Source organism: Panthera uncia (assembly GCF_023721935.1).
Source record: "Panthera uncia isolate 11264 chromosome A1 unlocalized genomic scaffold, Puncia_PCG_1.0 HiC_scaffold_16, whole genome shotgun sequence".
Lineage (NCBI taxonomy): Eukaryota > Metazoa > Chordata > Mammalia > Carnivora > Felidae > Panthera > Panthera uncia.
Window position 1 is genome coordinate 3079210 of NW_026057576.1, and position 12236 is coordinate 3091445.

Genomic DNA, 12236 nt, shown 5'->3' on the forward strand with positions numbered 1-12236 from the left:
CCAAGCCGAGCGCCTTGAACTTAATCTGAACTTCTCTCTCCCCACCCCCACCCCCACCCCAATGGCAACATTTTCCACTCATAACATCACTACATTGTAACTTCGCTCTCTGGCAACTGAGTCATTGGTGATTAGTAAAACACCGTGAAACAATGACATCATGTCTATAAAATAATCACCAAAAATGCTAAATATTAATGACTAAGTCTCAGAATGGAATCCGAGCGACGCCAGTGGTGGCTGGGTCGGCTTGATACATTCTGATTTCGTGAAATTTAAATAGATTTGATTTCCACCTCCTCCCCCTTGCCTAATTTCGGCCGGCCCCTGGTTTCTCCACTTCCCTGGCCCCTACTCTTTCCCAAGGAGTTTGTAATAAGAAGACCTGTGCAGTTTCAAAATCACCCCATTTGCCCTCTGATCTCTGTTGGAAGCTTTTCTCCGTTTTCAGGCAGAAGCGCGGCCCTGTAGATGCAGGTAACCGCCGAAGGCCCAGGCACTTCACAGTTCACAAACAGTGGTAGAGAGGTATGGCAACTTTAAAGCACACGCACTGTCCAGACGAATGCAAATAAAAATCTGTCTCGCCTTCTTGGAGAGTGGAAACCGGGAACCGGCATCACAAAAGCAGTGGGACGTTCGAAGCTCACAAAGCGACGGAATGTTAGAACTGGAATTCCGTCCGACACCTTCGCGGACACTCTTGAACATTTTTAAAGCACAGTAGGCTTTTAAGCTCAAGCCAGAGTGGGTTGTAAAGGAAATACCATCCGTGGGGCGAACCATCCAAAACGCCCTGCACCGTTTACTAACTCACTGGCTCCGGGAACTCGTCATTGTCGCTGGATCTGCCATTAATCCAGAAGTTTGTATTTTGGGAAGAAACTGCATGTGCATAATTGCAAAGCAACTAGTAAGAACATGTTGCCCTTGTTTTCTGGTTACGTGTTCACCATGCTATTTTCTCACTACTCCTACGGTGGTCACTTTGAGGATTTCCTTCCCTCTTTCTCTCTCTCTTCCTTTTTTCTCTCTCTTCCTTTCCTTTCTTTCTCTTTCTTTCTTTCTTTCTTTCGTCCTCTTTCTTTCTTTCTTTCTTTCTCTCTCTTTTTTCTCTCTTCCTTTCCTTTCCTTTCTTTCTTTCTTTTTCTTTCTCTTTCTTTCTTTCTCTCTCTTTTTTCTCTCTTCCTTTTCTTTCTTTCTTTCTTTCTCTCTCTCTTTTTTCTTTCTCTTCCTTCTCTTTCTTTCCTTCTCTTTCTTTCTTTTGTCCTCTTTCTTTCTTTCTCTCTCTTTTTTCTCTCCTTTCTTTCTTTCTCTTTCGTTCTTTCTTTCTTTCTTTTGTCCTCTTTCTTTCTTTCTTTCACTCTCTCTTTCTTTTTTCTTTCTCTTCCTTTTCTTTCTTTCTTTCTCTTTCTTTCTTTCTCTCTTTCTTTTTTCTCTCTTCCTTTTCTTTCTTTCTTTCTTTCTTTCTTTCTTTCTCTTTCTTTCTTTCTTTTGTCCTCTTTCTTTCTGTCTGTCTTTTTTCTCTCTTCCTTTTCTTTCTTTCTTTCTTTCTCTCTCTTTCTTTCTTTTGTCCTCTTTCTTTCTCTCTTTCTTTTTTCTCTCTTCCTTTTCTTTCTTTCTTTCTCTTTCTTTCTTTCTTTCTTTTCCTTCCTTCCTTCCTTCCTTCCTTCCTTCTTTCATTAGGTTAGCATTCATGCTCTAGTCCGGTAATTTTTAGAGTATGACACAAAGCCCAAGTGTAGTACAAATACACTTCCAGGTCTGTCCTGGGGACTTGCCACCTCTCCTTATTTCACAGTAACTCGCTGGTGTATCTGGATTTTATAAATTTCTACACGATAGGAACTCTTCTGGTCTGTCATCCTGTTTCCGGTGCAAAGTAGATATTTCGTAAATATTTGTTACAATGAATTAGTGAATGCATGCATGCTGTTCTTTATAACATTTCATTTTGAAAAAAATAAAGTTTGAGGGCGCCTGGGTGGCTCAGTCGGTTAAGCGTCTGACTCCGGCTCAGGTCATGGTCTCACGGTCCGTGAGTTCGAGCCCCGCGTCGGGCTCTGTGCCGACAGCTCGGAGCCTGGAGCCTGCTTCAGATTCTCTCTTTCTCTCTCTCTCTGTTCCTCCCCACTTGTGCTCTGTCTCTCTCTCTCAAAAACAAATCAGGATTAAAAAAAAATTTTTTTTAAATGAAGTTTGAAAATCACTGTGATCCTTGCCATCCTTGAACTCTGGGATCTCTTTACGTCTAGCTAAGCTGGCTAGAAATGCGTAAGCTGGCTGTGAACTCCACTAACTCACTGCTGCGATTTCTGAATGTGGAGTACCCAGGACCGACCCCCATTATCACGCCACAGACAGTGACCATTTCTCGACTCTCGTGCTGGTCTGCATCCGTGACTCCTGCTACAGAGACTCTTGAACGTGTGGCGATTTTAATGAGGCTAATAGATTTGAAGACTCCAAATTAAGCACCCAGAAAGGACCCAAACTGGGTCACCGCTGTAACAAGATTTCTCTGTGCACTGGCCCATTCAGCATCAGGTACTCTCCGTGAGCTCTATCGGTGACCTCTTTCCTTTTCTTTGCTTCCACTTAATCAGATCGCATGTGACCTTTGAGAGCCTAGTGCTTGGATGTTGAAAAGAGTACATGAAAGGAGAAAAACACACACACACTTTTTGGGTACATTGCCTTCGGAGGCATATTAAAATCCCTTTGAATGCTGTTTTTTTCTCATTGAAAATATCAAGTCTGTTTTCTATATAAACAGGCATTTTCTTTTATCTTGGTGATATTGTTTTACATTCCAACCTTATGGCTTAAATATTTTATTTGTCTGAAAATCTTTTTTTTTTTAAACAGGGGCTGATTATTTCAAACCATCTCACTCATGTCGGAAAAGAATTGTTAGTGACCTTTCTTTCAACTGAGGAGGAAGACAAATATATAACTAGTATTTTCCCCCTGTATTATTTGCAACGGTGAGTTATACATACTTTCTGTGGGTTCGCACAACCTGAAGTCGAGACAGAAGAAGAAGATGACTTTTCTGAGTATCCACCCCATGTGGCATTTGCACGAAGATGCTTGCCTACGCCACCATCTTGAGGGACAAAGAAATGATTTCAGTATTTCCAGTATTTGCAAACTGGGTTTATCGACCCATGGGGAAATGACAGAGCAGGTACGGCATTTCTCTTCTGTTTTTGCTGGGCTCCTGAACCTCATGTCTTGTCTCTGTCCTGCTTCCTGCCCTTTCACCCCTTCCCCATTATCTCATTCCGTAGGGATGCCCTCTCACACCCTGGCCTTGGGAGACAGGGAGACGGAGAATCCCAAGCAGGCTCCATGCTGCCGTCACCGATCCAACACGGGGCTCAAACTCATGAACTGTGAAATCGTGACCTGAGCCCAAATCAAGAGACATTTAACATGCTAAAGTCACCCAGGCGCCCCTAATTATAATATACAGCAGGGATGCCAAACTTTTTCTGGAAAGGCCAAGATCCAGGCTCTTCCTGTCCCTGTTTCTGCTTGCAGTATTTTACCCTTAGGGTCTACACCCCCCCCAAATGCGATGGTTCACCATGAATCCACTTCTGCTCTCCGTTGCTTTCTGCAAGCTGAGGCCTTGAACGGATGGAGAAGGAAAAGTGTCGGTGGGGTGGGAGAATTCCAGCACTCTGGAGGCCTCGCCACATCCCTCTGTGTCAGATTCATGACCCACAGCAGAGGGCCAATCTCAGGGCCTCTCCTATTTCTGAGCTGGTTTGCCTGCTCTTTGACAGCTGGGAGCTTTAGCTCCAGCTCTCTTCCGGTTGTTCAGAACTTCTCCCAGCTTCTGGAATAAATTTAATTGCTGGCCCTCATTTTTGGTCAGTGGTGTCAGAAATATATACTTCCTCTGTGTCTTTCCAGCTACACCGCTGAGGGGTTGGGAGAGGACTTGTTAACCACATATAGAATGTAATCCTGGACCCCTTTTCTTGCTCATGGCATGCCTTTCTATACTAAGTGGCCCCGGCCTGGGGACAGAGTAGAGGCTCTGGAACAGCACCCTCACCGATGGCAGGCCCTCAGGGGACATTATCTGTAAAGTCGTCCGCGTGGTTTTTCCAGACCTTGAGTTTCACGACATAATAGTAGCTCTGTAGATATAAATGGAGTAATAACAATACATTTTAAGTGACGCGTGAGCTATGAGGTATTAGGACTTTGTCGCAGTGATGTCACTGACCTCAATAGTTGGAGGGTGTATAAAAACTGAATGTATTTGGAAAGCAGTTTTATCCTCCAAATGGGATGTGCTTGAAGAAAGCTACCACAACCCAACTTTTATCCTTAGACACCTGGGGACTCCAGGTAGATCTTGAATATTCATGACAGAGTAAGAGGAAACCGAATCAGTGGGAGGACCGGTAGTGGGGTCCTGGACCTAGCTAAGCCAGACCCTCCTGTTCTAGGAAAACCCAACACACTGGTCCACTTAATTTAGAGATTATTCCCAAATTTGATTGTAGAGACTACGGGTGAGGCATAGGGGCACAAAGTAAAGAGACTTATCTGAGGTCACAGGTTAGTGTCAGAGATTGGACTAGACCCTAGGTGAACGGGGTGCTGCTATCCATTTTTCCCTGCTCATGTCCACAGTGCCTAAAGTCGACTCATCGGTTTCTCGCGTGGCCCGCTCACGAAAGGCCCTTTGTCTCATATGCCCTTGTCCGTCCTCAGAGGGCCCAGCACAGAGCCTTGGCCATAACGACCACGCAAACAATATTCGCTGAGGAAGGTAGATGGAGCAGACACGCTTCCTAATCTCCAGCGTCTCGCACCCCTTTGTGTGCTCGTGTCCCCAGGTCGAGGCAAAACATCGTGTCTCGCGATTATCCACAACAATTTTCTCCACAATGCAAACTGTCAAGGTCAATTATGCGTCACTTAGGTGTTTTCATCTTAGCACAGAAATGTTCTTTTTCTTGCCCTCCTGGAAGAATTTCACAAGAATTGCAGAGGCTGACTAAACGATTGCAGAATTTCTGCATTTCTGCCAAATTGCGTTGAAGAATAACAACAAAAATAAATGGCATTCGTCCTAAAGTCATGTAGGAGCAGGTTCAGGCAGAGAACAAAGCGTGACATGTGGGAATTGGCCAACGCACGTGGTTCTCACAACACTGGCTCTATTGTCAGCAATGATAAAACCCGAGAAAAGGCCTTGGCAAGTCTGCGGTACATTTATTTGTTTTCGAGCTTTGATAATGGGTTGGCTGTGATGTGATCTTTATTACACCGTGCAATGTAAAATGCAGCTTGTTTTCAAAAGCCATTGCCAATGACTGACAGATATTTATTTCAATGACAGCCAGTGATCTGAACGTCTCAGGTCATTCTGTACTTGCTCACTTTTCCACGAATAACTTCCCATGTAAGGAGACGTGTTTGGACCTACTTGAACTCATTATATAACCCCAGGTTAGTGAGGGATGTTTTGGAAGGCTAGGGAAGACCTGTTGTGTCTCTAAGACAATTAACTGTGTTTCCGTTCTTGATTTAGCTCTTACTGCATGTGACGGCCAAGGCACTTCATTTAGAAATATCCAGCAGACCAGCATTCACAAATTTGTCACGAGGCATTTTGGCCTAAGGCCAACCGATTACAAGGGATTCTTCGCTGGTAGGGGGGTTTATGTATTATTCTGTTTGTAAAATGAGAAAGACATCCAGTTTTGTAAAAACATACAGGGCTAACCATATCAAAGCCACAGAGCTCATTGCTTATGTACCATTTCCTCGTGGAATTTCCCCCCGGAGAGTCAGAGAAGTTACATTTTTGAGGCATTTTAATAGAAAGCCTCCTGGGAAAACCAAGAATAATGGTTTCATCTTCAATTTCATGGGCTTCCACTTAATTAGATCACATTAATCTTTTAACGTTTAGTTTATAGTATCGCACTGGGGGTTTACAAATTGATAAGGAAGAGAGGAAAGGCCGTCGTCGGGAGAATAATGCATCCTCTCGGAGGAGCGAAGAGGTGGGGAATGGGAGCCTGAGCAAGGCGTGGTCCGCTGACATGGAAAGAGTGGAAAGAGGGCTGAGTCATTTGTCCTGTTCATACGTCTTCGGACAACAGAACGTTCCATTCCACTGAGCCAAGGCTGGTAGCCATGTCTTCTTGGGCTGGCAAGAATTAAAAAACGTTTTGAGTTGGAATGCGTTTAGGGCGAACACGCAGTGCCCAGCACCCACTGGCTTTGGTTCCTCTGTAGCATAGTGCCTAGGCACTGAAGGCCCCTGAGTTGGGGAACTCAGATTTCCCACTCGATCCGTGTGTAGAGCGTGGCCACTAGACGCGGTGCTGGAGTTTCAGATAGGATGTGAATACCCTATGAAAAGTTTTGAAAAGTAAGGTGACTCTAGAAAACGTATATTGGTGTCCAAGAACTCATTCTGAAGTTCTGCAGGTCAGTGAAGGGATTATCAAGTCCACAGTTGTGCTCACCTCCAAGGTTATGGTTCTTGGTCCCAGACCTTTGACTGTTAAACCAGATTTCTTATGTTTCTTTGCACCCTTCACCCTACGTCCTTTCTGTCCACTTTTTATCAAACCAGGTTTGCCCTTCGCCATTTCTCTTTCTTGTCGCAAATATTTACTATAATATACGTATATGCTTTAAATGACAAAATATAAGCAGAATTTCAAATATATGCTTTTTAACAAATTTCCCAAGATTTAGTGGGTACTCAGCAACTGGAAATACCCATTTCTCTGAAATCCCGGATTTTACGTTTATATGCACCGCACCCACATTCACAAGCTACTGGTTCATCTTTTCAATTCTCTGCCACCAAGTTCCAGAGCTCAATAGGCAAGTCATATTTTTGAGTGAAAATGGATACACAAAGCCCTCTCAATACTTAAAATCCCACTTTTAGGGTTTCATTTCTTTTAGTTCATGGCTTTGATTTATTTTTAAGATAGAAAACTCCCCTAAGAGTGATAATATTTGTCCTCGTACAGTTTTCCTAGAACTTCTTAGAGATGAGTTGAGTTTGGAGGGCATTAGACATTTGAACAAGAGAAGTGAAGGGACACTGTTTTGAGGGGTAAGCAGAAAGGGCAGGAAGGAGAAGAATAAAGAAAGCCGATCTCACAATTCCAAAAAATGTCTATTCCACCTCACCATAAACACTCCATTTATTTTGAATGAATAAACGGACAAGGCACATAAAATCAACAAGACAAGTTTAGTCTTTGGTGTCATTACCCCCCCCCTTACCTAATCACAGAGCGAGGGAAGTCTCACGCACAGCCAGGCCAAAAAGAAAAAAAAAAAAAAAAAAAATGCCACTTTGCTTCATCTGCTGGTTTGGAGAGAAAACAGGATCCAGCTACACGCTGTGAAGACAGGCTTGTCTGACCTACCTTGCTTCAGAGCCACTCCCAGCTTGAGAGTGTGTGTGTGCCCTTTGAAAAAGATTGCTTCTTCTTTGCTTTACTCTCTATAGCATGCTGATCTATGTTTCTGCAAGGGATAGAGAATTGAGCTTTTATTTCATTAGACAATGAAATCCATTGGTTTCTTTCAGATATCTATCTATCTATAGATATAGATATAGATATAGATATAGATATAGATATATAATTATTTGAGAGATGCAGGGCTCAGTCCCACAAACCTGGGATCATGACCTGAGCTGAAATCAAGAGTTGGATGCTCGATCGATTGAGCCACCCAGGCACCCCTCAGATATTTTCTAATATTGAGGTTTCGTAAAACAACAGCTTTATTTAGATATAATTTGCACAACATATGATTCACCCATTTACTCGTTCGATGTTTTTAATATATTCACAGAGCCCTACAATCATCAGCATGGTCAATTTTAGAACGTTCTTAGCATGGAAAAAAGAAATCCCTATCCCTGAGCACTTAGTCATTCCTCCTCCTCCCCCAATCATCTAGCCCCAGGAAACCAGTAATTTACTTTTGTCTCCATTGATTTGGCTATGATTTCATATAAATTATATAATTCATGTAATTATATAAATTACATAATTCCATATAAATGGAACCACAACTATATGTCTTTGTTCGTGACTGGCTCCTTTCACTTAGCATAATGTTTACAAAGTATCCGTGTGTAGCCTATACTTCTTCTCTTTTTAGTGGGAAAATACCGCTCCCTTGAATGGACATACCACTTCTGTTTTTCCATTCATCAGTAATGAACATTTGGGTGGTTTCTACTTTTTGACTATTATCAATACAGCTGTTGTCAACATCCATGTAAATTTTTTGTGTGGATTTATGTTCTATCTCTCTTGGGTGTACCTAAGGGTGGAATTGATGGGTCATACGTTAACATTGATGTTAAAATTGATGGGTCAAATGTGTAACACTCGAGGAATGTTTTCTAAAGTGACTGTACCATTTTGCATTCTTACCAGCAGTGTGTGTGAGTGCTGTAATTTCTCACATCTTCACCAACACTTCTTATCCTGTTTAGTGGTATCTTCTGTATTTCTGAGTTGAGAATCCCTGGGGTTGAGACTCGTTCCCTTTGCCTATTGACCACTTGTATATCTTCTTTGAAAAGATGTTTATTCAGATCCTTTGCCCACTTTTAAATTGGATGATCTTATGTTTTTTGTTATTGAGCTGTGAGAATTATTTTTGTATTCAAAATATAATCTCTTATCATATATATGATTTGCAAATATTATCTTCCATTCTTGGGAATGTGTTGGCCTTTCTCTTTCTTGATGATATTTCTTGTAACATAGTTTTAAATTGTTTGAAGACTAATTTATTTTGTTATTTTTTTCTTTCTTTCTTTCTTTCTTTCTTTCTTTCTTTCTTTCTTTCTTCTTTCTTTCCCCTGCTTGCTTGTTTGTGTTTTTGGGGTCATACCTAAGAAACTATCACCTAAGTTAAAGTCACAAAAACTTATTCCTATATTTTTTCTAAGATTTTTATAGTTTTAGGTCTTATATTCAGGTCTTTAATTCATTTTTGAAATTGTATATATGTTGTGAGACAGGGGTCCAACTTTTTTCTTTTGCATGTGGATATCCAGTTTCCCAGCACCATTTGTTGTACTATTGTTCACTGTTACTGTCTTGGCAATCTTGTCAAAAATAAATAGACCATAAGTGTGAAAATTTATTTCTGTTTCATATATTTAGGAGCTTTGTTAGGTCCATATAATTGTTATATCTTCTTGATAGAAGATATATATATATATATATATATATATATATATGTCTTGATAGAAGATATATATATGTCTTGATATATATATGATATAAAATTTATATAAAGTTATATTATATAATGATAAGTATCATTATATAATTTATCATGATATATATCATTATACAATTATATAATATCCTTCTTTATCTCTTACAGCAATTTTTGTTTTCATTTGCTTAAATTTCATCTTTTTCAATATTAACAGAATCACTCCAGCTCTTTTTTGGTTACTGTTTGTACAAAACATTTCTTTCCATCTTTAAATAAATTTTTAATGTTTATTTATCATTGAGAGAGAGAACATGGGCAGGGAAGGAGCAGAGAGAAAGGGATACACAGATTCTGAAGCAGGCTCCTGGCTCCAAGCTGTCAGCACAGAGCCTGACACGGGGCTCCCACCTGTGAACTTTGAGATCATGACCTAAGCTGAAGTCAGACACTTAACCGACTGAGCCACCCAGGTGCCTCCATCTTTTTAAAAAAAAATATTTGTTTATTTTTGAGAGAGAGCGGGGAAGGGCAGAGAGAGAGGGAGACAGATGATCCCCAGCAGGCTCTGTGCTGGGAGCAGGGCTCGAATTCACAACCCATGAGATTATGACCTGAGCTGAAGTTGGACACTGAACCAACTGAACCACCCAGGAACCCCAGTATTTCCTTCTTTTTACATCAACTCAATTGTGTCTTTAAACCTAAAGTGAGTTTCTTGTAGACAGCATATAGATTGGTCATTTTAAAAGTTCATTCTAATAATCTCTGCCCTTTAATTGAAGAGTTTAATCCATTTACATTTAATGTAATTACTAATCTGAGACTAATAACTACTGTCATTTTGCTCTCTATTTTCCCTATGTGCTATATATTTTTTGTTCCTCAACATCTCCATTACTGGCTGCTGTTATGTTAATTAGATATTTTCTTGTATGCCATTTTGAGGTGTGTTTTTTTTCTGTCATTTTTTTACTAGTTATTTTCTTAGTAGTAACATCTTTATTATATTAATCTAGTTGAAATTAATACCAACTTAGCTTCAATAGTAAACTAAAACTTTACTCTTATATAGCTCGATTCCTTAGTTATGATATTGTTGTCACAAATTAAATCTGTATTCATTGTCAGCCCGTCAACTTAGATTTATAATTATTGGTTTATACAATTGTCATTTTAAATCAAATAGTGAAAAAGATAAGTGATAAACCAAAATACATTTATCCTAAGTTTTATATTGTCTATGTAGTTACCTTTGCTGGTATTCTATTTCTTTATGTGGATTAGAGTTACTGTCTAGTGTCCTTTCATTTCCACAGAAAGAAATTTCTTTAGAATTTCTTCTACGGTGGATCTACTAGCAATAAATGCTCAGTTTTTGTTTATCTGGGGATGTCTTAATTTCTCCTTCATTTTTGAAGGATATTTTTTCTGATAGATAGATATAAAATTCTTGGTTGACAATTTTTCTATTTTAGCACTTTGTATATTTCATTCCATTGTCTTCTGGCTTCCATGGTTTCTGATGAGAAGCTATTAATATTATTTAGGATTCTGTATACATCATGAATTAATTCTTGCTGCTCTCAGGAGTCTCTCTTTGTTATTGGAATCCTATAAGTTGATTATAATGTGCCATGTTAAACTACTTTGAGTTTGTTGAATTTCTTGGATGTGTAGATGTATGTATTTTGCAAGTATGCAGCTGTGATTTCATCAAATATTAGTTGATAACAAATATTATTGCTGTTTCCCTTTCTTTTGTCTTCTGGAATTCCTAATGTGTAAATATGTAATATGTATATGCTTAACAATTCTATAGGTCTTTGAGGCTGTGCTAGTTTATCCTTCATGATTTTTTTCTTTCCTTTCCTTAGACTGGATAATCTCAATTGACCCATCAAGTTTTCTGTTTTTTTCTTCTGCCTGTGCAAACTTGCTACTAAGCCTCTCCAGTGTAATTTTCACTTCAGTTGTCATAATTTTCAATGTCAATATTTTTTGTTTCCTTTTCACAATATATTTTTGTTTATTGATGCTTTTTCTGTTTGGTGCGATTTTATCCTCATGATTTCCTTACTTCTTGTTTATGGTCTTCTTCAGCTCTTTGAGAATCTTTAAACCAGTTTATATACAGTTTGTCTAATTCTCATGGATCATTTGTATTAATTTCCTTTTTTTAAAATCTTGTGTATGGGCCATACTTTCTTGTTTGTTTGCATGCTTTAAAATTATTCATTGAAAAATGGAACTTTGAATTTTATAATGTGGCATTCTGAAAATTAGATTCTTTCCTATCTTTGTCTGTGTAGCTTTTTTGGTTAGTTTACTATTTTACCCAACCTTTATCCCTTTCTCGGGTGTCACAAAGTCATGCATTTGCCTTTAAATGTTTAAACGTTCCCTTGGTAGCCACTTCAGTCCGTGTAGAGTTCCAAGTTGGGTGAAATGAAGGCAGTTTCTTTGCGTTGGCTTCTCAGGGAGGCACAAAATAGATCAAAACAAAAAGTCTATCCCACAGTTCTTTGAAAATAAGGTCTTTTCTGCTTCTTTTCTTAACACGCCCTGTACTGGGGATGTGGCCTGCTGTTTTCAAGGCTGCTGCCAAGCTGAGGTGTGGGGGATGGGGCCAGGGTAGCCTAACACACGGCAAAACTCTCTTATAAGATTCAGCTGTTTTTCTCGATTAAGCCATTCCTTGGTGGTTATAAGCTTTTGACTAATCTCTAACGGTTTGTCCATTTATTTGCTGCTTTTGTGGAGGGAACTTGAAGTTCACTACTTCACAATTTACACCGATCTCACTCAAGTTCATTTCTGGACTCTAAATTCTATACTATTGATTTAAATGTCTACCCTTATGTCAGTCCTGACTACTGTCTTGATTACTGTAGCTTTCTAATAAGTTTGAAACTAGAAAATGTGAGTTCTACAGAAGAACTTTGTTCTTTATCAAGCTTCTTTTAGCTATTCCCTTCAATTTC

At 39.6% G+C, this 12236-nt stretch overlaps 1 long non-coding RNA gene across 1 annotated transcript; it reads left to right on the forward strand.

The window, feature by feature from the left end:
* The first annotated feature begins 667 nt into the window (after positions 1 to 667).
* LOC125934176 (uncharacterized) lies at positions 668 to 5181 on the forward strand. Its single transcript, XR_007461259.1, has 4 exons — positions 668 to 913; positions 2256 to 2547; positions 2869 to 3190; positions 4657 to 5181. It is a non-coding gene; the product is annotated as an uncharacterized LOC125934176 (long non-coding RNA).
* Positions 5182 to 12236: the final 7055 nt, after the last annotated feature.